This window comes from Setaria viridis, chromosome 2 (assembly GCF_005286985.2).
Source record: "Setaria viridis chromosome 2, Setaria_viridis_v4.0, whole genome shotgun sequence".
Classification (NCBI taxonomy): domain Eukaryota; kingdom Viridiplantae; phylum Streptophyta; class Magnoliopsida; order Poales; family Poaceae; genus Setaria; species Setaria viridis.
In genome coordinates this window covers 34,523,835-34,551,807 of record NC_048264.2, presented here as the reverse complement: position 1 = coordinate 34,551,807, position 27,973 = coordinate 34,523,835, and the positions used below count along the sequence as shown (strand labels likewise).

At 51.3% G+C, this 27,973-nt stretch overlaps 1 pseudogene; it reads right to left on the bottom strand.

Annotated features, from left to right (window-relative positions):
• Nucleotides 1-18: 18 nt before the first annotated feature.
• Nucleotides 19-27,958, bottom strand: LOC117845747 (cinnamoyl-CoA reductase 1-like; annotated as a pseudogene).
• Between the last annotated feature and the right edge of the window lie 15 nt (nucleotides 27,959-27,973).

The following is a 27,973-nucleotide window of genomic DNA, read 5'->3' as shown; positions in this document are numbered from 1 at the left end:
AATTGATGGTGGGGAGCACAACATATAGGTGGGGGCAGCCCTCACCCATCAAGCTAGTCTTTTGGGTTGAGTTAGGCTCAAGACCTTGTTGTTGTGAGCTCCGGTGGACCTAGGCTTTGTGTGGTGCCGGCTTGTGGGTATAGCGGGTCGGGCTGGAAATCCGTTGCGCACTCTAACACTCTTCATCCAGATCCTTAAGAAACCCAGCCTGCTGGCAGAACTCGACCGTGTCCGCGATCGTCTCCTCGAGTAGCCGGCAGCTCCGACCGAGCTTCTTTATTTTCTCAGACGTCATCGGAGCTGGGTGATCCCTATCACATATGCTCTCCCTGCCAATCAATTCCCAAACAGGAACTGGCTCAGATTAGAAACCAAGATTCGGTGTTAAAATTAAAGAAAAGTGGAAGAGCATAGTGCAAATAAGTGTTTTAATTACTTGGTGATGTAAGGGTAACCAGGGTACTTGCTCTTGAGCGGCGATGGAGCCACATACATTTTCGTTACATTTGCTTCCACCCGATGTATATCCTTTACACGGCTGACGATTGATTTCCTTTCCCTTTTGATCAATGGTTGGACAAATCAGAATACACGAGAGTCGGACCGGAGATGAGTGACTCTCCTCCCCTCCCCATGGGTGACGCCCCGTGCATCGCCCCCATCCACCCGCCCCTCCCCAACCAAGCCCCATGGGTAACTCCGACAACCCCCGTCCGGCGGTCGCCGCCACCCTGGCTCCCAGCACGTCCGGTGACGCCACCAACCCACCAAACAACTCCGCTGTTGCCTCCAGCCCCATGGTTGCCTCCGTCCCGCTCGCGGTTGCAGGCGACGTGGGCCCGTCATCCTACCACCGTCGCCAGTGCCGCCCCCTGCCCTCGTGTGGTCCCCATCTTCTCCACCGCGCCATCGGTCAGCCGGACCCCTCGTCCTCAAATTTCGTCTCCCCCCATGACCCTTCCTAGGGCTCGAATGGCAGCGACCTCGATGACCCTAGCCTCTCCCCGGGAGAGGCTTTCCACAACTTCGCGCTCTGGAATTTCCACGCCTATGTCTTCGCTCAGGTGCTCTCGCCCTCACCGCTGCTGGTTCCCTCCCGCCTCTGGGTCTTGCCGTATCCTCGCCTCCCCTCCTACAACTTGGCTTGGGTCCGCAACACCCTCAATTTTTGGCTGGATGGTTCAACCCCCACCGCGCCAGTCCACCAAGTTGCCCCGACCATCTTCTCTATCACTGTTGTACGACCCTCGCTTGCACGGTTCATCCTCACCCTTGGGGACCTCCACCATGGCCACGTTCGTCTTAGGTTCTTCCCTGACTTGGAACGGCTCTCTCCTCCATCCCCTATTCAAATTCGTCTGAGATCCTTTGCGCGGGATCTCCCGTGGGCTTTCCTATTCCAGATGGCCCAGCTGCGGCCCAGCCTGCCTAAATCATGGCTGCCGAGGGCGCGACCTTGACAGGTGGGTGTGGCCGTCCTATCGGCTCTGTCCCGCCAACTTCACACTCCGTGCATCCACGCTCTGCTCCATGCTCGTGGTGTTCTCCACCTACTGGAGACGCCCCCCCTCTGTCCACTTCGCCACTTGGCGAGCATCCGTTCTCTGGCCCTTGCACCGCATGCACCGGTATCCTGCTGTTTCCCCCGGGCGGAATGTAACGCCCATAAAAATCTACCAGTTAAATCACTCGTTAAAAATGCATTCCAAAATTTTTCTGACCGCTGAGCTCCGTCAAATCTTTTCCCTTCCGTCGGACCCGTCGTTCTGGCCCCGACTCGTCAACCCTCTTTTTCCGCTCCCCGTATTTTTTGCCGTGTGCCCGTCCAATCCATCACGCGAGCCATCTAAATCCCGCAACTTTCGCCGAGCTGCCCCTCTCCTTTTTCCCTTTTTCTTCTTCTCCCTCCTCTTCTTCTTCCTTCCTCCTCCTTTCTTTCTCTCTCCTTCCTTTTTCTCCTGCCGCCCCCTTCCTTGCTCCTGGCACTTAGCGTCTGGCTTCTAGCGCCAGGCCGCGCCGCCCGACCCCACCGGCTCGGCCACCCGCGCCCGACCCCCCGCGCCGCCCGACCCCGCCGGCTCGGCCGCCCGCGCCCGAACCCCCCGCGCCGCCCGACCCCACCGGCTCGGTCGCCCGCGCTCGGCTGACTGCGCCCGGCCGACCGCGCCCGGCCACCCGCTTCCGGCCGACCGTGCCCGGCCGACGCCGCCGCACGCGCGCCTGCGCACGTGTTGGTCCGGCGCCGCCGGCCGCGCCGAGCCATCCGCCGGCCGGTCTTCGGCCGTCCCTTCCCGGCGCGCTCCCCCATAAGGTTGCCGCCCCCTGTGCCTCCTCGACGACCACGCCGCCACGCCATCCACGCGCAAGCTCACTCTGGCACACCACCGGCCGGAAAAATCCCGGCCACCATCATTACCACCGGCCGCCTCCCCCCTCGCCGGCCTATAAAAGGGGGCAACACCCCGGCTCTCCACACCACCACCGCCGCTAGCCTCGCCGTCGCCCCTCCCCTGCTCCCTCCCGTGCGCCCAACCGCCACCTCCGCCGTGCGCCGCCGCCCCACACCATTGCCGGCCGCCTCTTCCTCCACCTCCCCATCTCCAAGGTAAGCGGCAAAATGGAGCCTCCACGCCTCCCCCGGCCCCTACTCATCATCAGGGCCCGCTGCCGGCAAGGCCCGGCCGCCCGGCCGGCCACCGTCAGCCAAACCCCCTCCACTTCCTGTAACCGGCCAAAGGAAGAAGAAGGAGCTCCTTCAATTTCAATCTACCCCTCTACTCTCACTTATTTGCAATCCGGCCCTCCCACCTCTCTCAGAAAAGTTTCATAGATATGCCCTTCCACCTTTCAGAAATAATTACAAATAGGTCCCTGGTTCTCGCGGTTTAGCCTTAAACCCTATTTTAAAGCCCCTAATACTCCTTTAACCCGTCATTTCATGCGCCAAACTTCCTCCAATCGATCCCAAATTCGACCACGACCTCCTCTCATATATTTCCGCCGAAGCATATCCAAATTTCATGAAAATACCCCTCCTACCTAATTTCCGTTCATATTTCCTGTTCGGAGCTCAACGGGTAAAATCTTTTTCCTTTTTATCTATTGTGTGCTCGTTTGTGTGTGCCGTAGATCGTGGAGTACCCGAGGAGGAGCGCGAGGAGAAGTTCGACTGCGAGCCCGAGCCCGAGGACCAGTACCGCGAGCAGGAGCTCCTGGAAGGCTTTGAGAACGGCAAGTCCAATCTCACCCTTTGATGCATATTTAATACCCAGTTTTTCAGACACAACCTACTGGCCTGTTTTATAAAATGCATATTGTTTTATCGCAAGACATGGTTGGATAGCCACCCCTTGATTGTTATGATTATTCCTTGCTGACCCATATTTATCTCTAAATATGAGTTGCTCTGTTTAGATGATGAATACTGCTAGAATGCTTAGGAACTCATTATCCAAATTCAATCATGATTACATCTGTTTATTCGGAAAATAAATGTGTGAGTGTGTTCAACCGAGGAGTTGGGTTTTCGGGTGTAAAGACGTGTGGTGGATGAGATGGATGGGCGTTTCTTGTGTGGAATGCCAGATTGTTGGGCTCGTACCTTAGTGGTTGAGCAGAGTTGGGAGATATCCATCTTGTTATGGCTAAGGACCGAGTTGATGTGTCATCTTGCCTAATTCCATCATCGTGCAACCACTCGACCGTTGTATGGGCAACGGCTTAGCATAAACCCCACTAGCTAAACTGCTAGGCTTCAGTTGTGCTGGTGAGCAACGGGAGCCCTTGGAAAAGGACTAAGCTCTTGGTGACTTAGGTCCCGGTTTTGGCCCCGTGGATGGGTTGCTAACCCCTTGGGTGCTTCCGTGTTGACTAGTCAGTGTTGGCTAAGGTGGGTAATGGCTTTGTTAGGATCCGTACCGTCACTAAGGTGATCGTGATACGGTACCCTACTTGTGGGAAAAGTGTACAACCTCTGCAGAGTTAAAACCTATCCGGGTAGCCGTGTCCACGGCATTGGACGAGTTACGGCTTGGTCACACAACTAGCTTTTGGGGGATGACGGGTATTTACGGTGTGTGTGTGTGTGTGGGATTTTGGAAGTGTCCGGCAGTTGTGCCGTGCGCTACGGCGGACGGGGAGTCCAGTAGCGATAAAACTTGGATCCTTTGTGTAGGATCAACCCCACTTGATATATCGTTTATTAAGAAAATGTTTTTTATGAAAAATTCTTTAAAATGAAACCCTGCATATGTCAAAAATTCAGCTTTATTGCAAATAAACCTTAGCTATATCCTTGTTGATTCATATGCATATTCTTGTTGTATCCCCTCCGTGGATGGGGTTGGACTTGCTGAGTACTTTTGTACTCACCCTTGTGTTGTTGCTTCAGAGGAGGATCCGGACTTCGTCGCCGAGGACTTCGAGTAGGAGGTTGCGTCTGCACCCAACGCTGCCTGCGGTGTTGGCCCTTTTGCAGGATGCTTCCGCTGACGCATAGTTCCGATTGCAGCCCGGAGTCCGACTGGACTGCAACTTGGATTTGTATTGTTATCTCTTTAGTCTTGCTTTGGGTGTGGCTTGCCCGCCCGCTCCTTCGGGAGTTGTACGGTTTCTGAACTATCTGTTGAATAAATGTGTTATCAGCCTCCTGGGACTGATAATTGGATCACATTTAGTCTCTACTTATGTGGGGACGCTTTAGGTGGTATCAGAGCCGTCGTTGGCCGTAGGACGTAACCATTAGGACCGTAAAAACCTTTTTGACCATATTAAATGATTTACAAAAATTTCTTGCTACCTCTGCTCATTTGCAAAACTGATTTACACCTCGATTCTTTCCAAATGGCCGAAGAGGGTTGGATCAACAGCCATTGCCTGGAGGAGCCCGGTTTTCCCAGGTTGTTGTTCGCCTGCATGGACCGCCTCGGGATTTACAAGCGTCCGGAGTACTCTAGCCGGGAGTATGAAGACTGTGGGACTCTCCGGTGTGAGATGACCATCTTTGTGGGCAGGAGCAGCCGCTTCCCCGACATTCAGCCTTGGAATGTGTCTGCCATTGGTTTCCGGCGGAAAGACACTTACCAGCCGGCAGCTCGGAAAGCCCTGCGCTACCTGTGCCAAATTTATGAGAGGCACATCAGACGCACACCGATGAGGTTCTACCCGCCTGTCAAGAAGAACCGCCCGGTTTGGCTGGCCCGGGTGAGGACTTTGGAAGGACGTGGACAGCGCGAGGATGACCCCACTGTGCTCCATATGGCTGCCTATCTCCTCACTTTGGATGAACTCTACGATGAGCAGGCCGCCCATATGAAGCAGCAGATCCGCAGAGCCGAGGACGCCGAGGTTATGGTGAGGAGGCTCCAGGTGAGATTGGCAGCAGCTGAAGCCCGAGCCGCGGCCGCCCAAAGCAATGAGGCCCTCGCCATCGAGGCCCTCAAAGAGGCTGAGGACCGGCATGCACAGGCAATGAAGGAATTCCACCACTCGAACCGCACGAGAAGGAAAATGCGGGTCGTGGAGGACGACGAGGCCCCAGTATTGGAGGGAGTCCCTGTTGCCCAGGGGTCCGGAAAGCGGAAGAGCCCCGATGCCCCACCAGCACCACCGCCTTCGGAAAGGGACTCTGAGGTGGCCAATGGAGAAGCCTCGGAACCCCCTCCCGCAGGTGGGACCCTAAGAGACGAGGTGCTGGCCCTCCTTATTCCGCCAGAAGACCACTCCGCGCAGTGTGCAGATTCGTCCCACGAGTAGAGTGCCCCACCTAGAGTTGTACTCCAGAAGCTGTCCCGAGTCTAGATTTGTACCCCCAGTTGTGTTGTTGTACCGGTCGTGTAGCGCGTGTTTTCGCCCTACCCCCAGTGTTGTAACCGCCCCGGCAAAATAATAAAATCATTTGTGCTTGTTGTTTGTTAGTCTGTGTGCTTGTCGACAGGAGGTGGATTCTGTCTCTTCGAAAATTCGAATTAATTAACTAAACATCACCTTAATATCCAAATCCAAGTCTCATGAAAGTTCACTCAATCTGCAGATGCCTCCCAAGCGTGCCACCAGGACCTCCCCGAGTCAAGCACGTGCCACTCCTAGTGCAGAAAGACAGCTGGAAAGGCAGGGACCCCCACCAGTAGTGCACCATGAGGAGCAAGAGGTGAATCAGCCCGAGGGCAGGGGAGAGAGTCAAGTGGGAGCACAGGAGCCACCGCCCCCACCGGTCATTAATTTGGTACAAGTCATGAACAACTAGACCCTTCTGCTGGAAGCTTTGGCCAATGCCATCACTCGCCAAAGGCCCCGCAGACAGGGCATGAATGAGAAACTGACAGACTTCCTCCGGACCAAGCCACCCATTTTTGGCGGGTCCATCAACCCCCTGGATGCAGATGATTGGCTGCGGGTCATTCAGAGGAAGCTAGAGCCATTCGGCTGTGAGAGCAGGGACAAGGTTCTCCTGGCTGCTCATCAACTCACTGGGACTGCTTTAGCTTGGTGGGAGAACTACTGCACAGCCACCTAGGATGCCTCCACTATCACCTGGGATGAGTTTGTGACAGAGTTCCGCCGCTATCACATTCCTGCGGCTACCATGAAGCGCAAGGCGGATGAATTCCGTGAACTGCGCCAAGGCAACAAGTCCGTGGAAGAGTACACCTATCAGTTCATGGAGTTGGCCCGCTATGCTCCAGAAGAAGTAGACAAGGATGAGAAGAAGCAAGACATGTTCAAGAAGGGTTTGAGTGCAGAACTGAGGACCCTGCTTACTCCTCAGATCTACCCCGATTTCAACACTCTGATGAACATGGTCATTCTGACTGAGAGAGCCAAGGCAGATGAAAGGAGGGACAACAAGCGTTGGTTCCTGGACAGCAAGGCCCACCAGCAGGACAGGTTCCAGAAACCCAGGAGCTTTGGTCACCCTATGCCCAGGTCCCAAGCCCCCATGCAGTACCGGACCCAGTCTCAAGCCTCCGGTTCCCATCAGACTAATGCCCCATTCAGAAGCCAGAACCCTATCAAGGCCCCACAGAACAGCGCCAGTCAAGTCACCAACAACGGCAGGGCATGCTTCAACTGCCGTGAGCCAGGGCATTTCATTGCTAACTGCCCCTACGCCAACAAGCCGGCTGCATCGGCCTTCTCCAACGCAGTGACTGGGCCAAGGGCAGCAGTGTCAGGAGCCAACCGTGTTCCCGTCCGCAGCAACAACCCTGGCAACAACAACAACAGCCAGCAGATAAGGCATCCCTAGCAGTCGTTTGGACGAGCCCGCGTCAACCACATCAGCGTGCAAGAGACTCAGGAAGCTCAGGGCGTTGTACTCGGTGAGTTTCTAGTTAGCTCAGTTTTGGCAACAATACTCTTCGATTCTGGAGCATCACATTCATTTATATCATCAAGCTTTGTGGATAAGCACCACATACCTACAGTACTACTAAAGGTACCCCTAATAACCCGGACGCCTGGAGCCGACATCCAGTGTCGACTAGGTTGTTCCCGGGTAAGGATTAATTTAAGTGGGGTAGAATTCCTAGCCGATTTGGTAGTACTTGAGTCTAAGGGGATAGATGTGATCCTTGGAATGGATTGGCTAAGCCTACATGATGGACACATAGGATGTGCTGATAAGGTAGTGCGCCTAATTAACCAGGATGGCGTGCAAGTGACCTGTCACACCTGGGGAAGTGGGCCCAACCCAATGGTTTTTAGCATGGAAGCCAAGGCCATAGAAGGAGTCCCGGTAGTGAGTGAATACCCGGATGTCTTTCCTGAAGAACTACCTGGAATGCCCCCGGACAGGGATATAGAGTTTGTGATCGACCTTATCCCTGGAACCTCCCCTATAGCCAAGAGGCCCTATAGAATGGCAGCATCTGAGTTAGCAGAGCTGAAGAAACAGTTAGGTGAACTGCAACAGAGTGGCTTTATCAGACCTAGCTCATCCCCGTGGGGAGCCCCGGTGCTCTTTGTCAAGAAGAAAGACGGAAGCATGAGGATGTGCGTGGATTATCACGCACTAAATGAGGTCACCATCAAGAATAAATACCCCCTTCCCAGAATAGATGACCTATTTGACCAGTTGAAAGGAGCCAAGTATTTCTCCAAAATAGATTTGAGATCAGGGTACCACCAGCTCAAGATCAAGGAAAGTGATATCCCGAAGACAGCTTTTGTTACCTGATATGGCCAATTTGAATTCACAGTGATGTCTTTTGGACTGACCAATGCTCCTGCTTATTTCATGAATCTCATGAACAAGGTGTTTATGGAGGAGTTAGACAAGTTTGTCGTGGTCTTTATCGACGACATACTTATTTACTCCAAGAGTGTCCAAGAGCATGAGCAACATCTACGAGTAGTGCTGGAGAAATTGAGAGCCCACCGACTTTATGCTAAATTCAGTAAATGTGAATTTTGGCTAGAGAAGGTGGCATTTCTTGGTCACATCTTGGCCGCAGAAGGAGTAGCAGTCGACCCCAAGAAAGTTGAAGCCGTCTCCAACTGGCAGCAACCCACCAATGTTAGTGAAATCAGGAGTTTTCTTGGTTTAGCTGGGTATTATCGGAGGTTTATTGAAGGATTCTCTAAGATAGCCCGACCCATGACAGAGCTACTTAGGAAGGACAAGAAATTCAATTGGACTGAGTCATGTGAGAGGAGTTTTCAGGAACTGAAAAGAAGATTAACAACCGCCCCAGTGTTAACCCTACCGGATATCCAGCGGGACTTCGTCATTTATTGTGATGCTTCCCGACAAGGGTTAGGGTGTGTCCTGATGCAGGATGGGAAGGTAGTAGCATATGCCTCCCGCCAACTTAAGCCCCATGAACAAAATTACCCCACCCATGATTTGGAATTTGCAGCCGTAGTGCATGCTCTCAAGATCTGGAGGCACTACTTAATCGGGAACAAGTGTGAGATTTACACGGACCACAAGAGCCTAAAATATATCTTCACCCAACCGGATCTGAATTTAAGGCAAAGAAGATGGTTAGAGTTGGTCAAGGATTATAATCTGGAAATTCACTACCACCCCGGTAAGGCCAATGTGGTAGCGGATGCGTTAAGCAGGAAATCCTATGGGCAGATTGGACCTAAGGACCCCCACTTACAAGAGGAAATGGCCCGATTAAATGTGCACATCATCCCTCAGAATACCAGCCGCAAGCTGAGTGTTCAGCCCACCCTGGAAGAAAGGATCCGAGAAGCCCAAGGCTCGGACCCGGACCTGGTGAGGATTCGCAGGCAAACTGGAGAAAATAAAGCCCCAGACTTCAGAGTGGATGAAAAGGGAACCTTGTGGTACAAGTATAGGATTTGTGTGCCCAAGGAAGGTGAATTTCGGCAAACCATCATGGATGAGGCCCATAACTCAGCATATTCCATCCACCCGGGATCCACCAAGATGTACATGGACTTAAAGCAGCAGTACTGGTGGAATGGGATGAAAGCAGACATAGCCCAGTTCGTCGCTCATTGCGATATTTGTCAAAGGGTTAAGGCCGAACATCAGAAGCCAGCCGGTTTACTACAACCACTACCCATTCCAGTTTGGAAATGGGACGAGATTGGCATGGATTTTGTAGTGGGATTGCCCAAGACTCAAAAGGGGAATGACTCCATATGGGTGATAGTGGACCGACTCACTAAAGTTGCCCACTACTTACCCGTACGGACCACCTATGGTGGAGAAAAGCTGGCTCGACTCTATGTAGACCACATAGTGAAGCTGCATGGTGTGCCTAGCAGAATTGTTTCGGATAGAGGGACCCAATTTACCTCTAGATTCTGGAAGAGTCTGCATAGGGCTATGGGCACCAAACTGGATTTTAGTTCAGCTTATCACCCCCAAACCGATGGCCAAACAGAGAGAGTAAATCAGATCATGGAAGACATGTTGAGGGCATGTGTCCTTACTTATGGCAAGGACTGGGAACAGAGTCTACCATATGCAGAGTTCTCATATAACAACAGTTACCAAGCCAGCTTAGGCATGTCACCGTTTGAGGCTCTCTATGGGAGAAAGTGCAGGACCCCATTGATGTGGTCGGAAGTAGGAGAGCGCACCCTAGTAGGACCTGCCTTCATTAAAGAAGCAGAAGAACGAGTGGCTAAAATACGAGAGAAGTTGAAAGTAGCACAGTCTAGACAGAAAAGCTACTCAAATAAAAGAAGACGAGAGTTGATTTTCAGTGAGGGGGACTTCGTGTACCTTAAGGTCTCTCCGATTCGAGGTACCCGAAGGTTCCAAGTGCAAGGAAAGTTGGCCCCTCGGTATATTGGACCATACAAGGTGTTAAAAAGAGTTGGAGCGGTAGCATACCGTATTCAGCTGCCCAAAGAAATGTCGGACATCCACCCGGTATTTCATGTGTCCTAGCTAATAAAATGCCTGAGAGTGCCAGAAGAGCAAGTACCGGTGGAAACCATAGATTTGCAGAAGGATCTGCGATATCAGGAGGTACCCGTCAAGATTCTGGACACCGTCACTAGAAGGACAAGGAATTCAGTAGTGCGGATTTGCAGAGTCCAATGGAGTAGGCATGGTGAAGAAGAAGCCACTTGGGAATGCGAGGATGCGTTAAGGAAGGAGTTTCCCCATCTGTTCAGGATTCAGCCGAATCTCGAGGACGAGATTCAATTTAAGTGGGGTAGGTTTGTAACGCCCATAAAAATCTACCAATTAAATCACTCGTTAAAAATGCATTCCAAAATTTTTCCGACCGCTGAGCTCCGTCAAATCTTTTCCCTTCCGTCGGACCCATCATTCTAGCCCCGACTCGTCAACCCTCTTTTTCCGCTCCTCGTATTTTTCACCACGTGCCCGTCCAATCCATCACGCGAGCCATCTAAATCCCGCAACTTTCGCCGAGCTGCCCCTCTCCTTTTTCCCTTTTTCTTCTTCTCCCTCCTCTTCTTCTTCCTTCCTCCTCCTTTCTTTCTCTCTCCTTCCTTTTTCTCCTGCCGCCCCCTTCCTTGCTCCTGGCGCTTAGCGCCTAGCTTCTGGCACCAGGCCGCGCCGGCCGACCCCACCGGCTCGGCCGCCCGCGCCCGACCACCCGCGCTACCCGACCCCGCCGGCTCGGCCGCCCGCGCCCGAACCCCCCGCGCCGCCCGACCCCACCGACTCGGTCGCCCGCGCCCGGCCGACTACGCTTGGCCGACCGCGACCACCCGCTTCCGGCCGACCGCGCCCGGCCGACGCCACCGCACGCGCGCCTGTGCACGTGTTGCTCCGGCGCCGCCGGCCGCGCCGAGCCATCCGCCGGCCGGTCTTCGACCGTCCCTTCCCGGCGCGCTCCCCCATAAGGTCGCCGCCCCCTGTGCCTCCACGACGACCACGCCGCCACGCCATCCACGCGCAAGCTCACTCCGGCCCGCCACCGGCCGGAAAAATCCCGGCCACCATCATTACCACCGGCCGCCTCCCCCCTCGCCGGCCTATAAAAGGGGGCAACACCCCGGCTCTCCACACCACCACCGCCGCTAGCCTCACCGTCGCCCCTCCCCTGCTCCCTCCCGTGCGCCCAACCGCCGCCTCCGCCGTGCGCCGCCGCCCCACACCATTGCCGGCCGCCCCTTCCTCCACCTAGCCATCTCCAAGGTGAGCGGCAAAATGGAGCCTCCACGCCTCCCCCGGCCCCTACTCATCGTCAGGGCCCGCCGCCGGCAAGGCCCGGCCGCCCGGCCGGCCACCGTCGGCCAAACCCCCTCCACTTCCTGTAACCGGCCAAAGGAAGAAGAAGGAGCTCCTTCAATTTCGATCTACCCCTATACTCTCACTTATTTGCAATCCGACCGTCCCACCTCTCTCAGAAAAGTTTTACAGATATACCCTTCCACCTTTCAGAAATAATTACAAATAGGTCCCTGGTTCTCGCGATTTAGCCTTAAACCCTATTTTAAAGCCCCTAATACTCCTTTAACCCGTCATTTCATGCGCCAAACTTCCTCCAATCGATCCCAAATTTGACCACGACCTCCTCTCATATATTTCCGCTGAAGCATATCCAAATTTCATGAAAATACCCCTCCTACCTAATTTCCGTTCATATTTCCTATTCGGAGCTCAACGGGTAAAATCTTTTTCCTTTTTATTTATTGTGTGCTCGTTTGTGTGTGCCGTAGATCGCGGAGTACCCGAGGAGGAGCGTGAGGAGGAGTTCGACCGCGAGCTCGAGCCCGAGGACCAGTACCGCGAGCAGGAGCTCCCGGAAGGCTTTGAGAACGGCAAGTCCAATCTCACGCTTTGATGCATATTTAATACCCAATTTTTCAGACACAACCTACTGGCCTGTTTTATAAAATGCATATTGTTTTATCGCAAGACATGGTTGGATAGCCACCCCTTGATTGTTATGATTATTCCTTGCTGACCCATATTTATCTCTAAATATGAGTTGCTCTGTTTAGATGATGAATACTGCTAGAATGCTTAGGAACTCATTATCCAAATTCAATCATGATTACATCTGTTTATTCGGAAAATAAATGTGTGAGTGTGTTCAACCGAGGAGTTGGGTTTTCGGGTGTAAAGAGGTGTGGTGGATGAGATGGATGGGCGTTTCTTGTGTGGAATGCCGGATTGTTGGGCTCGTACCTTAGTGGTTGAGCAGAGTTGGGAGATATCAATCTTGTCATGGCTAAGGACCGAGTTGATGTGTCATCTTGCCTAATTCCATCATCGTGCAACCACTCGACCGTTGTATGGGCAACGGCTTAGCATAAACCCCACTAGCTAAACTGCTAGGCTTCAGGTGTGCTGGTGAGCAACGGGAGCCCTTGGAAAAGGACTAAGCTCTTGGTGACTTAGGTCATGGTTTCGGCCCCGTGGATGGGTTGCTAACCCCTTGGGTGCTTCCGTGTTGACTAGTCAGTGTTGGCTAAGGTGGGTAATGGCTTTGTTAGGATCCGTACCATCACTAAGGTGATCGTGATACGGTACCCTACTTTTGGGAAAAGTGTACAACCTCTGCAGAGTTAAAATCTATCCGGGTAGCCGTGTCCACGGCATTGGACGAGTTACGGCTCGGTCACACAACTAGCTTTTGGGGGATGACGGGTATTTACGGTGTGTGTGGGGGGGGGATTTTGGAAGTGTCCGGCAGTTGTGCCGTGCGCTACGGCGGACGGGGAGTCCGGTAGCGATAAAACTTGGATCCTTTGTGTAGGATCAACCCCACTTGATATATCGTTTATTAAGAAAATGTTTTTTATGAAAAATTCTTTAAAATGAAACCCTACATATGTCAAAAATTCAGCTTTATTGCAAATAAACCTTAGCTATATCCTTGTTGATTCATATGCATATTCTTGTTGTATCCCCGCCGTGGATGCGGTTGGACTTGCTGAGTACTTTTGTACTCACCCTTGTGTTGTTGCTTCAGAGGAGGATCCAGACTTCATCGCCGAGGACTTCGAGTAGGAGGTTGCGTCTGCACCCAACGCTGCCTGCGGTGTTGGCCCTTTTGCAGGATGCTTCCGCTGACGCATAGTTCTGATTGCAGCCCGGAGTCCGACTGGACTGCAACTTGGATTTGTATTGTTATCGCTTTAGTCTTGCTTTGGGTGTGGCTTGCCCGCCCGCTCCTTCGGGAGTTGTACGGTTTTTGAACTATGAATAAATGTGTTATCAGCCTCCTGGGACTGATAATTGGATCACATTTAGTCTCTACTTATGTGGGGACGCTTCACGGAACCTCTTCCCTCCCCTACCCAGCACTTCTGCTTCTCCCTCCACCATTGCCCAAAAAACCCCAACTCACCCCTCCTTCACCACCGTTGCCTCCTCCCCTGTCAAGTCGCCACCCTCTCGCTCGCCACACCCACCTCGCTCGCTGTCGGGGATAGATCCCCAGTACTCGCAAGGAAGAAAGAAGACAGACTCCTACTAGGTTTCCTCTATAATCCTACTAGGACTCATACCATGCAATCCTACTAGGACTCCTCCTTATAACCGACTAGTAATCCTGCCCCCTGGAATATATAAAGGAGAGCAGAGGTCCCTAGATTGGTAGGCCAAGATCTCATAGAACCACAACAGAGGACCGGCCCGAACCTGTATAAATCTTTGTCTTGTGCCCTCGCTTTTACCATCAAGTTCCAGATCCAGCAATCCCCCACCAGCCAATCTACTACCTTGGGATACCCTTGGTAGGTTGCCGAGTGTAAAACACCGACATTTGGCGCGAGGTGATCGTCGAGATCATCAGGCAAGCTTGAAGGACCTCATCATCCAGATCAATCCAGTCGAAGCGGCACGTTTGTTGTCCTATGCTGACTAGCAAGCAAGATCGGCGAATTGGTCTGCCTCAAACTGGTGGATTTTGCATCGTGGGTAGCGTCAAGTCCAAGATGGAGTTTGATCCGATCAGAGCTCTGAGTACAAATCCTGGTAACCGGCCAACAGTGCGAGGTCAAGCTGATTACCGTGTTGAGTTCGAAAAGGAATAAATCTCACGGAGTACTGTAGCAACTTTGAGTCAGTATCGGTCAACACACACAAGGATCAGACGGAATAACCTCTTCACATTTTTGCTGGCTCCCGTGCCAAGGAAGGAAATTCGTGGAATTATGCTACACGCACACACGGGAGGCCACCAGAAGACTTCAAGTGCTGCGCGGCAATACCAACAATTGGCATCGCCGACTCGCCGATGACTACTTTGACTACTCGCCTCGGCTAGAAAACTAGTCGCGGTAGACTTCTCACCGATGATGACTAGTCAAAATTAACTCCGACTAGTCAGCTTCATCAACAAATTGTCGAGGCTTCATCGACGACCGCCACAGCTTCATCGGCAATCACCCATGAATCAAGCTAAGTCACTTTTTAATAATTATTTTTTCTCTAACTTGTTTTCAGCATGGTTGGCCAATACGCCGACTACCTATCTATGTACGTCTCTCGATAGGAATTACCCTTCAGAGCTACACTTCACCAACTACTCTTGGGGGATATTGACCGATAGCCACGTGCTTGATACACTGAATTACGGAGGCTATGGCCACGGGTTTGGTGCACTAAGTTCCGGAGGCACCTCCACAGGTTTGGTACATTGAATTTTGGAGGCTATGGCCACGAGTTTGATGTACTGAGCGCTGGAGGCTCACATCAACTGCACCCTAAGGAGGCACAAATATTGTACGCGGCAACACGCGCTATCCTCGCCAAAAGGCAGAAAACTCTTAATGACTACTTTAAGCGCAATCGTGCTCTCTTTTTATTGTCACCATGTCGACTACTTATTTTCAATGTCTCCTCTTAGTGGTCGCTAATCTCCTCGAGCAGAACACACCTTAATTAGTGAAAGCCTCGGATCTTTTGTCATGCCTAAACGCTAGGACGCGAGACAAAGATCTCCGTAGCAGCAGTGCCAATACGCGTACACGAGATAAAGATCTCACACACAGTGGCAATGGCTAACCAGGGACTGAGAGCCTAAACGTAATAGGCTAACTACTTAGGAAAAATATGGCTGAAATAAGAGCATGACACACAACATTTATATTATATTCCTCACTGAATAAATTCCAATAGTTCTAAAATTCTACAATATGCTACATAATATATGCATCTTTGTTTTTCAGGTCAAGCTTCGATGACGACTCTCCAGGACGCTCAGCGTACCTCCAATGGCTCAGCTAGTTCCCAAACCCGGGGGCTAAGCACCAATTAGTACTCAGGAATATCTTTAGTGGCTCCGCTAGCTTCCAAGCTCGGGGGCTAAGTACCAATAACTACTCTATATGGCTCCTATGGCTCCCCTTGTGCATAAGCTCAGGGGCTGGACGCTACAAAACTATTTAGACGACGACTGGCGTGAAGGCTAAAGTTCGCTAGACCCTTGAATTGATTATTTAATCATTCCAAGTCTCGGGAGCTGATAAGCTACACCTAACAATTGATCTTTTTCAAAATGAAGAAAGAAGATTCAAGATTTTATTGATCCTCAGCCTGATTCTTCAATTCAACCTAAGATTCGAGGGCAACTCCATATGGAGTGCGACTTCCGCTGCCCTCCATATCAGATTCCAAAGATGAAGATTACAAAATAAAGACGATCAGGGGCTTAGCACACCATAGCCTCATGGCAGCTGTGGCGGAACCGCTCAAATTAACTTAGCTAAAGCACAATTAAGTCACCTAACATGCGATCATGTGCTTTAATCAAGTTAACTCGGCAGTTCGTCAGATTTCATCCGATAAACCACTTCACAGGACCGGAAAAGCATAGCTCACACGAAGGTGAGTGGTTCCAGAGATTACAATAGATCATCCAAATTAAGCAAGTGCAGCAAGATTATTACAATATTGAGTTCGAAATTCAAACATAGTTGTAGAGTTTAAACATCAGAAATAAAAAAATGGAAGCTAACGCCGTTGCCGGACATCATGACGAAGCCGATCAAGACATTAGTGATCCCGGTCCTCGCCATCCGAGGAGGGATCCCACTCGACCGTCCACCCAGGAGGAAGCTGGGGAGGCCAAGTGCCACTTGCGGCAAGCTCAGAGGCGTCAACATCACTTGAAAGAGATATGCCACAACAAGGTTGAGCGACTACGCTCAACAAGACTTAACCGACTGATGGTACTAATCCACCAACACCTAGACATGCAAGCTTTTTGGCGAACTAAACAAATATAGTTTTCAAAACAATTTATGACAAGCATTAATATTAACATCATTATCAAGTTCCATTCTTACTCAGCGTAGAATAGAGATTAAGTAGTCCCAAACTGTGAGAGGTAGACGAATCGATTCAAATTTCTTAACCATGCATGGCGAACCTAATCTCACGACATCCGCGCACCACGAAGGGTCACTTCACTTGTCCGCTATCCCCATCAATTCCCAGACCCATGTTAGGCCCACTTCCCTTGGTACAAGGCTCCATAGACCCAGCCTCTACCGTCCTAAGACCGCACTTGTCACCACATGCGGCCGCAAGGGAACTCCGTTCCAGCGATAGTGGAACAAACCGCTCACGTCCTGGTTCAATCAGGTACTAGGCTTCCCCATCCCATACTAGGTATGAGATTAGTACTTTCAAATACTTGATCACCAACACTATCACATCTCGACCTTAGTCCAATTTCGTGTAGACAGACGGGGCCATCCACCGACCACCAAAATAGTTCACAGAGCCCTGCCCCGTCCATCGTCCTTATGGTTGTAACAAAAGGATAACAAACAACTCCTATAACTCACGAGTGATAGTCAATCACTCGACTTTTACGAGTCCTATTAAGCATTGCAACTACTCGGCCTGTCATACTAGTGTTCCAAATAAAGGGGTACTATGTTCATGCATCTATGGTTTCAATCAAATCCTAGAAACGTAAATGCACAATCAAAGCAACCAAAATATATATTGCAAGTAGTTAAAGATAGGAGTTTTATGCTCCGGGGCTCGCCTTCACGCGGGGAGGTAGCGAACGAGTCTTCGGCGTGCTCGGGTGCGGCTCCAGCGGGCTACAGCTCAGCTACGGCTCCTTCTTCTGGCGCTGGGTGAAGCTCGTAAGTTCTGTCTGCGAGGTTCAGCTCTACACGAAATGCAATGCATCAAGTTAATTCCTCAACTTTTTCATAGGATGTAAACACAAGTTAATGCTGAAGAAGAAGAAGTTATATTAGGACCACATTCACCTAAAAAAGATTTTATACTTTTTTTTTTCTAAGGAGGAAGGTGGGTTGTGGTACAAGCTGAGGGTTTGTTTGATGGAGATTGTGTACATATATACATCTCCACTTTATTAAACTTTAGATCGAAAAGTTATCCTATTTCTGAATGTTCTTTTTTATCTCTTCAAATATTACCTTTATTACCTAAAGGTAGCTTGTATTTAAACAATTTTTATAGCAGCAACCTTAATGAAACTGGTCATGAAATTTCAATAGCAGGTTCCATATGTGGAACAGAGCTTCTCGTGAAATTCTCACAATTTTTAGCGAAGGACATCTTTTTTGATGCATTTACCCTATTTATTCTTCTCTAAATAGGAAAGTGGTACACCTATTTATTTCTGGTGGTTTTCATATTTTTCCCATAATTTACATTACACCACTAACTTAAACCAAAAGGTTTCATATTTTTCTCAGTTCTAGCTTAATTGTTATGCAAAAAGACAAAAACACTCTTAGATTCTCATGGTAAAACTAAAATAGAGATTTAACATCTGAGATGGGCTCCAAAACATTTTTCCAAGCTTCTACTATTTGAAACAGACATTAGAGAGTTGGAGTTAACTTTTTATCATTTTTCTATGATTTGTTATGATTTCAATGGCTTAAACAAGAATTAAAACATATAACATTAATTCCAGTAGTGACATATGCCAAAAGTATTTTATTAGGAACTAAACTTTATACTGAGTCTAGCAAAATTAATTTGACATTTTTTTGAATTTTCTACAAATTTTAGTGAATTTCCAAAGTTAAACATATATTCTGCCGATTTAAAAAGATAAGTCGCGGTGAACTTTCGAACTAGCCCCTAGGTCTAGGGTTTAATCACACAAAGGTCCTAGGTTTTAACACTAAGGCCCCTGATTCAACTTTCCCAATCGCAATTGGGTCCTCGGCGGCGCACAGCGGCGGGTGGGCAAAATCCCGGCGATGCGCCGGCGGCCTAGGGATGTTGAGTGGCCGGGAGGGCTTACGGGTTCACCTTGGGCTGGTTTGAAGCGGTTGGGACGACGGGAAGGCTTGGTTGGGGCAGAACGGTGGAAGGGCGGGAAGCTTTGGGTGGCAGTGAAGTCCAACAGCGGTGGCGCTTTCCGCGGGCAACAAGCAAGCTCTAGAGCTGCGCGAGAGGGTGGCGAAGCGGCTGGTGGTGTTGGCAAGGCACGGGGTTGAGTGGAAAAGGGAGCTCCACGGTGAGCTCGGGCGGCGGCGTGTGAGCGCGGATTAGAGGAGCTTGCGGCGGCGGAGCTTTGGCGAGTAGTGAGGGTCAGGACGGGGTTAGCTGAAGCGGAAAGAGAGGCGAAGGGGAGCGCGGTAGCACCGGCGGGGTTTTTATAGGCGCCGGGGACTCGCGGCTGGCCGGTGGGCCGGAGAAGAGCGGGCGCGTGCTGTCGCAACCATTAATAGAGACGACGCCATTGGTGGACAGAGGGGAAGGAGAGGCGCAGAAGGCGAGGCGACAGGGCGAGCGAAGCGATGCAAGCATGCGCCGGACGAGCGGCTTTGTCGGGGCACGCTGCTGGCGAGGCGGGGGAGGAGTTGTCGCGGCCTGTGCGATGGTTGGCGGAGGCAGCGGCGTTGCGGGGTGCGAGCGGGCAGCACGACTGGTGGTCTTAACGGGAGGGCCGGGAGGCGTTGGGGCGCAGCCGGAGATCCTGGTGGGGCGGATTGTGCGCAGGAGGTGAGATAGCACCGGGCGCGGCGGCAGCCAGCTTCAGCCGTCGAGTGGCTGGGGCGGTGGCAGGGTTGCAGGCAGAGTGCCAGGCGCGGCTGGTGAGGCCTCGGGCGAGACGAGACGGGGCAGAGAGGTGGCAGGACGACGTCACTTGCGACTGCGGTACGGGGCGCGTCGACCCATCCTGTCGCGGTCGGCGACTGGGCGAGGTGGCATTGCCGGTGAGGCCAAGACACACGGCGGCGGCGCTCTGGGCGCACGGCGTGCGTGCTCTGGCACGCCCTGAGCCGACGGATTCGTGGGATCCCTTCGCCGGGCCTATCTTCAAGCGCTTAGATTTCCCGATTCTCGAACCGCACCACATTAACTCCCTTTACAAAAGTTGTAGTACACAGACCAAAGTCCAACTTTTGTCATTGGACTGAGTTCAAAATTGTGGTGGATTCGGAGATTAAAAACTCCAAAGTTTGGAGGAACGCCGGTTTCCGGGACTTAAGAGAAAACGGCGGCTTGGCTGGTTTTTAGGGTGTTTGGCTGAATTGAGCTGCAGTTTTGAAAAGCTTCGGAGGCGAATTGGACCAGGGTCCAATTAACAAAGTTGTTGTAAAAATTTAGTTTTCAAACTCTTATAAAGGATTTTTCTGATGTTCTGTTCAACTTTTGAGAGATAAACCCGCACTAAGGTGCCAGTTCGAGCTGATTTCCAGACTTAGCCTGGATTGCCGAAGAGGCTGGATTGACCAAACTAGGTGACTTTGACCTGGATTTTGAAGGCTTTCAGGGTAGATTTAGAACTTACTCCTTAAAGCAAAGTTGTTAAGGTCCTGAAGTTCTAAAACTTTGGTATAGAGATCAGCTTGAGTTCATATTAGAAATTTCAAAATAGAGAGCCTCAAAGTTTGGGCTTCGCCTCTTTTAAAACAAATTAACACAGATTTGCACTTCGGGTTTTTGAAGGGCTTCTACTCAGATCCAAGCAAAACAACAAAAACAAAAGTTGTTGGGAAAGTTGAATTCTATGACTCTTAGTTGGATAGATTTTTAAGTTCTTAAGCAAAAACTCAAGTTACTAGTTGGGCAGCGTTTAAGCGTGTGAGGGGCAAAAGTGTACTTTCACTTGCCTTTATTATTGTCAAAGTTCTTCTTCTTCAAGCACTAATGACTTGTTTAAGATTTAAATATGGCTTAATTAAGCTAGGTTGTTACAGTAGCTTTGAAGAACTTTGAAAATTCAGCTAGACAAAGTACTCGAGAAGCACTAAACTACTCGGCGAGGTTCTGAAAAGTACTCGAAGACTATGAAGCGCTCGGGGGCTTGTCAAGCATAGATCCCTGGTACCCACAAGGAAGGAAGAAGATGGACTCCTACTAGGTTTACTCTATAATCCTACTAGAACTCATACCATGTAATCCTACTAGGACTCCTCCTTGTAACCAACTAGTAATCCCGCCCCCTAGAGTCAGGCAGTCCCTAGATCGGTAGGCCAAGACCTCATAGAACCACAATAGAGGACCAAATCTTCAACACCAAACAACACCCAAGCGCAGGACGTAATATACAATACCCCAAACATGACATAGGGTATTACGCTACTCTAGTGACCCGAACTTGTATAAATCTGTGTCTTGTGTCCTCGATTTTACCATCAAATTCCAGGTTCGGCGATCCCCAACCAATCAATCTACTACCTCGGGATACCCTCGATAGGTTGCCGGGTATAAAACACCAACACCAGCTGCTCCCCCCGAACCACCGCCACTGCTTCCACTGCCTCGCCTTGGATCACCACCGCACCGCATGTAGGGAGCTAGTGCACTGCTGTTGTTGCTGGGTAATTGAGCACACCCAACGCCACTGCCGCACCTGCCCTCATCCTCTTGCTGATGGTATGCTTGGTCTCCCCTTCGACGGCTCGCCGATGCAGGCAAACCCGCCATCACCTGCGCCGGCCTCGCCGCGGTTGGCCGCCGCCACCTCCAGCTCTGGGTTGCCGACCTTCCCACTGGTCCTTGTCATGCCCATTTTGGCAGAACTCACAACAGATCTGGAGGCGGAAGAGATTCCCCTCTCCGACTCAATTCTGGAGGCCATTGCTAATGCTGAAGACATGGAGGATCCGCAGCGGCCTGACTCGATCAACATCTTCATGCCGCCCATCCACATGGCATGCTTCACCTACCTCGCCTTCGCCGTCGTCGACTTTCCGCTGCCCAATCCTGGTACATCTATCCACGAAGCGCTCATCTCTCAAGGCGGGGACCCTCAGGTCACCCTCACCATTTCTTCCTACGGCGCCGCCCTCGTCACGTTCGAGAGCAATGCCGCCCGGGAGGGTGCCATGCAGCTGGCCTCCTTCCTAGGACGTGAACACGTCATCATGCTGGAACACCATGAGGAGATGCCAAACCGCTTCCACTTCGACCATGAAGCTCTCGTCAGCCTTGCTATGCGCGGCTACCCCATGGAGCACTGGAATCGCGAGCGTATCGTCTTTTCCGCCAGCCCCTACACCAATCCACACTTCATCAACCCCAGTCTCTTTGGTGTGGACTTCTCTGCAACTCTTCTGACTGTCAAGGCTGAGGGCGCCGCTGACATTCCTCTAGAGGAATTCATCAAGAACCACAGCAGCCTCGGCTCCTTCGCCATGATTGAGATCATCCACTCTGAAGACTTAAAGGACTCTAACTCCGACAGGGATGGCTTGCCCTCGCCTGGTCCTAGCTAGATCTTTGGTCCGCCATTACATGGGCCTGCCCACACGCATGGCGGCGGTGGGCCAGCCCCCGCGGTTGGGGAGCCTAGACCCACTGGTTAGGCCAGGTGCTCTTGGAGGGCAGCAGCTGAACCTAACGTTGGTCTGCCACGCCTACCTCGAAGGATCTCCCGACCACGTCATGGCGATGGCAGCATGTCCATCGATGACATCCTGCCCGTGCCGGTCGGGAGGCTCCGTGGTCGGACCATCCTTCCTGACGTTCGTGCTCAGCCCCTCCTCACCAAGCCTGCCAAGGTCGACATCGCCCTACGTCACAAATCCTACTTCGAGATCGTTGCTACAGCTGCTGATGGCACACAAGGCTACTTCAAGGTCCCCGTCCAACCTTTCCGCACAGATGTGCGTGGTGACCGAGGTATACTAGTCAACCTATGCTCCGCCTCTATTGGCTTCCTCCACCAGATCTGCGTCGTCGTCCAAGAGCCCTGCCTGCTTGAATTGGAGTGCGCTGCCGCTCCGTTCATCGACGCTCTTGACTGATGATGCCCAGCTTGGATCACCTGCTCCTCTACACCTTTTTCTCCTCAATTGCGACCTTGTCACCTGTCATGTAATGTATGGCCGTTAGCTTGAACTCTGCCTCACCATTGAATGGGCTAGCATAACTGTGCGCTGCTAGAACTATCGGCTATGGTTGCCACCAGGCACCACTATCAATCCTAGGAGGTGGATCCGCTTCTCCTACTTGTTGGCTTGTGCACTTTTTCTTCTCTCATGGGATTACTCGTGATTCACTCAGGTGGTTTGCTGGTTCCATAATAGCTAACGCTTTAAGGGTTGTATCCATCTTGTCCTGGAACGTGCGTTGCCTAGGTGACAAGATTAAGTGTAACAACATCCAACTTGCCCTCCCTTCTCCTTGCCCTCTATCATTTGCCTACAAGAAACCAAGCATACCACCATTGACTGCTTTAAGGTAGCCACCTTTCTCCTAGCTCCACATTCAACCTCTTTCACCTTCCTCTCCTCCACTAGTGCTGCTAGCGGCATCCTCACCGCTTGGGAGCCCTCCTTCTTCTCCCTCAGGCGCCACTCCACCACCACCCCACACTCCCTAACCACCACCTTCCTAGCCACTACCTTCCTAGCCACTGCCACTAATATGCAATTCACCATTGTTAACTACTACAGCCCTTGTGACCGCCCTAACAAACCAGGATTCCTTGATGAACTAATCGCTCTACATTCCGCAGTTGTAGGTGCTTGGATGCTCTTAGGTGACTTCAACCTTGTACGCTTCCCTGGCGAGCGCTCCAATGACAACTTTGATCACAACAAAGCCCTCCTCTTTAACACGGCCATTGACAACATGGCCTTGCAAGAGCTGTTGTTTCTTGACTGCCGTTTCACTTGGTCCAACCACTAGGAGCTATCGATCATGGTGAAACTGGACCGCTTCCTTGTTAGCACTGAGTGGAGCCTCCTACTGCCAGACTCCATGGTAACCTTGGTGTCAGCTCCTGTTTCGGATCACTGTCAACTGCTGCTCACAGCGACCTCCAAGGTTCCCAAATCCAACATTTTCAGATTCAACAATCATTGGACAAGGATTCCAGGCTGCGCAGCTGTCATTCCGGCCGCTTGGAGTAGCGTCCATGGACAATCTGGCACAGCCAAGCTCGCTCTCAGCCTCAAGCATTGCCGGGCTGATCTCAAGGCTTGGCAACAGTCCTTGCGCTCACCACACGACATCCTTCACAACTGCAACTTGGTGATTTGAATGATGGATCTCCTTGAAGAGGTGCGGCCACTCTACCCAGTGGAGTTTTCTCTTTGCGCCCTGGTCAGAGAAGCAGCTCAGGAGCAAGCAACCCAGCTTGCTTTCTACTAGCAGCAACGTGCCAAAGTGAGGACTTGCATCCTCGGTGATGGCAACACCATTCCATCACCTCACTGCGATCGTCCAAAGGCGCCGCCACCAGATCAAGGTCCTCCAATCGGAGAATGGCACCCTCATCACTGATCATAAGACCAAAGCCGCTCCCTTGCATGCTTTCTACCAGAAGCTCCTTGGACAGACGGATTAGTGCATTCCCCCGCACAACTTGGGTCATTTCTTCACCACCAGCCATCTCTCCCCCATGCAAGCTGCTCTCCTTGTTGAACCATTCACAATGCCCGAAGTAAAGGCCAGCCTTGCAACCATGCGCAAGGAATGTGCTCCAGGCCTGAATGGGTTCCCGCCACTGTTCTATCAATCAAATTGGGATCTCATGAAGGATGACCTGCTCCGCCTACTCACTCACTTCCATAATGGTGCTATTGATTTGGTGCGTATCAACAAGGTATACCTTGCCCACCTGCCCAAGAAGCCTTCCTGCCTCTTACCCAAGGATTACCGCCCCATCTCATTGCAGAATTGTGCAACCAAGCTGTGCACTAAAGGCATGACAATGCGCCTCCAGCCTTTGATGCCGCAGCTAGTACATGTTGATCAAACCGGCTTTCTCAAGGGCAGATGCATCGCTAAAAATTTCCTCTATGCTGCTAAAATTGTAGAATGTTGCCACAAGTGCAGCGCCCTGCTGTGGCCCTCAAGCTTGACTTCCAGAAGGCCTTTGATTCTATTGATTGGATAGTAATGGAAGCCATCCTAGCAGCTAAAGGTTTCCCACCGCTATGGCGCCACTGGATCCACCTCCTCAACATCCCAAGCTAAACTGCAGTGGTGTTGAATGGAGTGCTAGGCGAATGGATTTAGTGCAAGAAAGGATCCGTATCTCTTCATTTTGGTTGCTGACCTCCTCCAATAGATGGTCATTGCCGCCTCAGCTCAAGGCCACCTACACCACCCACTCGTGCCAGATCTGCCATGTCCGGTCCTCCAGTATGCTGACGACATGCTCATTGTACTCAAAGCCGATCATGGTCAATTGCTCCACCTTGAGGCCATCTTGGATGAATTCTCTCTGATTACTGGATTGCACATCAACTTTGACAAGAGCACCTTTGTTCCAATTGGTGTCAGCCTATCACAAGCGGATCTCATGGCTGCCACTCTTAGTTGCGTTGTTGCCATGTTTCCTCAGACCTACCTAGGGCTGCCCCTCTCCATTCACAAGTTACGTCTCGCAGGAATGCAACCCTTGGTCTCTGCTGTGGAAGGTTACATCCGGGCTGGTGTGGGAAGGTCCTCACTCCCAGTGGCCGCACCGTTCTAGCCAACGCTATCCTTGGCGTCCGAGCAGTCTATGCTATGTGCTCCATGTTGCTTCTCAAGGGCACCATTGAAGCTATTGACACTCGTCGTCGGGCATTCATTTGGATAGGTGAATCTTCCTGCAATAGGGGACAATGTAAAGCCACTTGGGAGCTGATCCGTTGGGATAAGCAACGCGGCGGCCTTGGTGTCAAAGATCTTGCAATCCAAAACCAGGGGTTGTTCTCCAAATTCCTCGCTAAATTGCATCAACAACCGTCCACCAATTGGCAGCGTTGGTTCCAACGCTTCTACAGCCCCCCCAGCCAGCCAGGACTTAGGCAACGCCCACTGCCTTGACACGCCTGTATGGTCCTCTTTGTCCAACTCCTGCCGGACTTCCGATCGAGCACTTGTGCTCACCTGCACAATGGTAAGTTCACGGCATTCTGGTTGGATCACTGGATTGGTCCCCAACCTTTGGCGGCGACCTTCCCCGTGCTCTACTCCCACTGCCAACGCGCCAACATGACAGTCTTGGATGCTTGGGATGGCACTACCTGGGTTCTACATCTTCACCAGGGCATCTCTACCGCAGCAACGGCCGAACATAACGTCCTGCAGCAAGCTCTACAAGTGGTTCACCTAGCTCCATTGACCTCAGACATTCGAGGCATTGGTGTTTCCATGATTCCCTTCTCCTCGTCTGCGTTCTACCACTACCATATGGAACAACGACCGCTCAATCTGTTTGCGGACAACATCTGGTACAATACCGCCATCCCCCAATGTAAGCATTTCCTCTAGCTCGTCCACCACCAACGGCTCCCTCGGCTACTCTACTACACCACCGAACATTGTTGATTCACCTCTCTATGCATTCTGCAATGGCCACGAGGACCAAGAGCACATCCTGCTCCGATGTCCTTGCGCAGCAATGGCCTGGAACGCGCTTGGATGGGACTGTTCCCCGTATCTCACCTCTGTCAGTGAACTTTGGACTATGCCGCAGCTACCGGATGACCTCCTGGCCAACCTTCGCTCGGCGATCATCACTGCCATCACCTGGAATATCCGGAAAGGATGGAATGCCATTGTGTTCCAACCAAGCTTCAATCCACCACTAGTGCTCGTTCGCAATGCAGGGGCAGATCTGGCCCTTTGGGCTTATCGTGTGTGCCACGCCCCTCATCGACATCGTCTTCTGTTGTGGAGTAGTTTTACTATGTAATACGACCTAGTTATCTAAGCTCCTCAAAACCCTCCTTTCACAAATCCTGTATACACCACTTCGTATATCAATATAATGTTCAAGCCAGCTCCTTGCTTGCCATAGCACCCTTCAAAAAAAAACTTGCTCTTGAGCAACTGCTGTGGTGTTGTGGAGTAGTGTACTATGTAATACGACCTAGTTATCTAAGCTCCTCAAAACCCTCCTTTCACAAATCTTGTATACACCACTTCGTATATCAATATAGGGGCCGTTTGGTTCCTCAAACTTATTTTTAGCACCTGTCACATCGAATGTTTAGATACTAATTAGGAGTATTAAACGTAGACTATTTACAAAACCCATTACACAGCTGGAGGCTAAACGGCGAGACGAATCTATTAAGCCTAATTAGTCCATGATTTGACAATGTGCTGCTACAATAAACATTTGCTAATGATGGATTAATTAGGCTTAATAGATTCATCTCGTCATTTAGCCTCCATCTGTGCAATTAGTTTTATAATTAACTCATATTTAGTCCTCCTAATTAGCCTCCGAATATTCGATGTGACACAGACTAAACTTTAACTCAAGGTACCAAACGCCCCCGTAATGTTCAGGCCAGCTCCTTGCCGCCATAGCACCCTTAAAAAAAAACTTGCTCTTCAGCAAGTCCAGGAGTTCGTGGACGCTGATGACATGAGGTGCACAGATGTGCCTACCACAGACTTGAGGCACCTCATAGACCAAGAGCAGCGCCTCGGCAAGGTCACGGACGTCGACGATGTGTCACAGCTTGTTCCTCACCTTGTCAGGGCCTCCTGCATATGTCAGTGCTCAAAGATAAGCTCTCGTGTGTTAAAAGAAACTACAATGATCTTTGGAATTTATTTTTTGATTGAGTTGCTGAAAGATGTGTGATGCATGGTCCAAACCTTTCAGTAAGTAGATGAGGAACTGGCTGCTTGCGTTAACAGTCGGCTGCAGCAGGGGACCGAGCACCAATCCGGGATTGACGGACACCACGCCGAGGCCGGTTTGTCGCCCGTATTCGAGCGCCGCCTCTTCTGCTATGATCTTGGCAACCGGGTACCAACTCTGCAGTTAGCGCGGGGTAGAAAAAGTGAGCAGCCCAAATTTGGCAACGAATTATTCGACGTGTGATCAGAGCTTGTCTGTGTGTGTGAGTGTGACGCTTTGGTTCTAGAAGTTAGCAGCACAAGCTACCTCATTACTCCTGCAGAATTCTTCGTCTAACCAGCAGTTCTCATCTCTGAATTTCTGTCGAGCCAACCTTTCGGGTTGATCTCGACGGCAACTATGGATGACACAACCACCAGTCGCTGGGCATTCGCGGCCGAGGCAGCCCTGAGCACGTTCGTGGTGCCGGTAACAGCAGGGCCGGCCCATCGCTCGTCGTCGTTCGATTTGACGGGCCACGAGCCCACCTGACTTGCTCTGCGCGCCATCGGGCTGTCCGACGC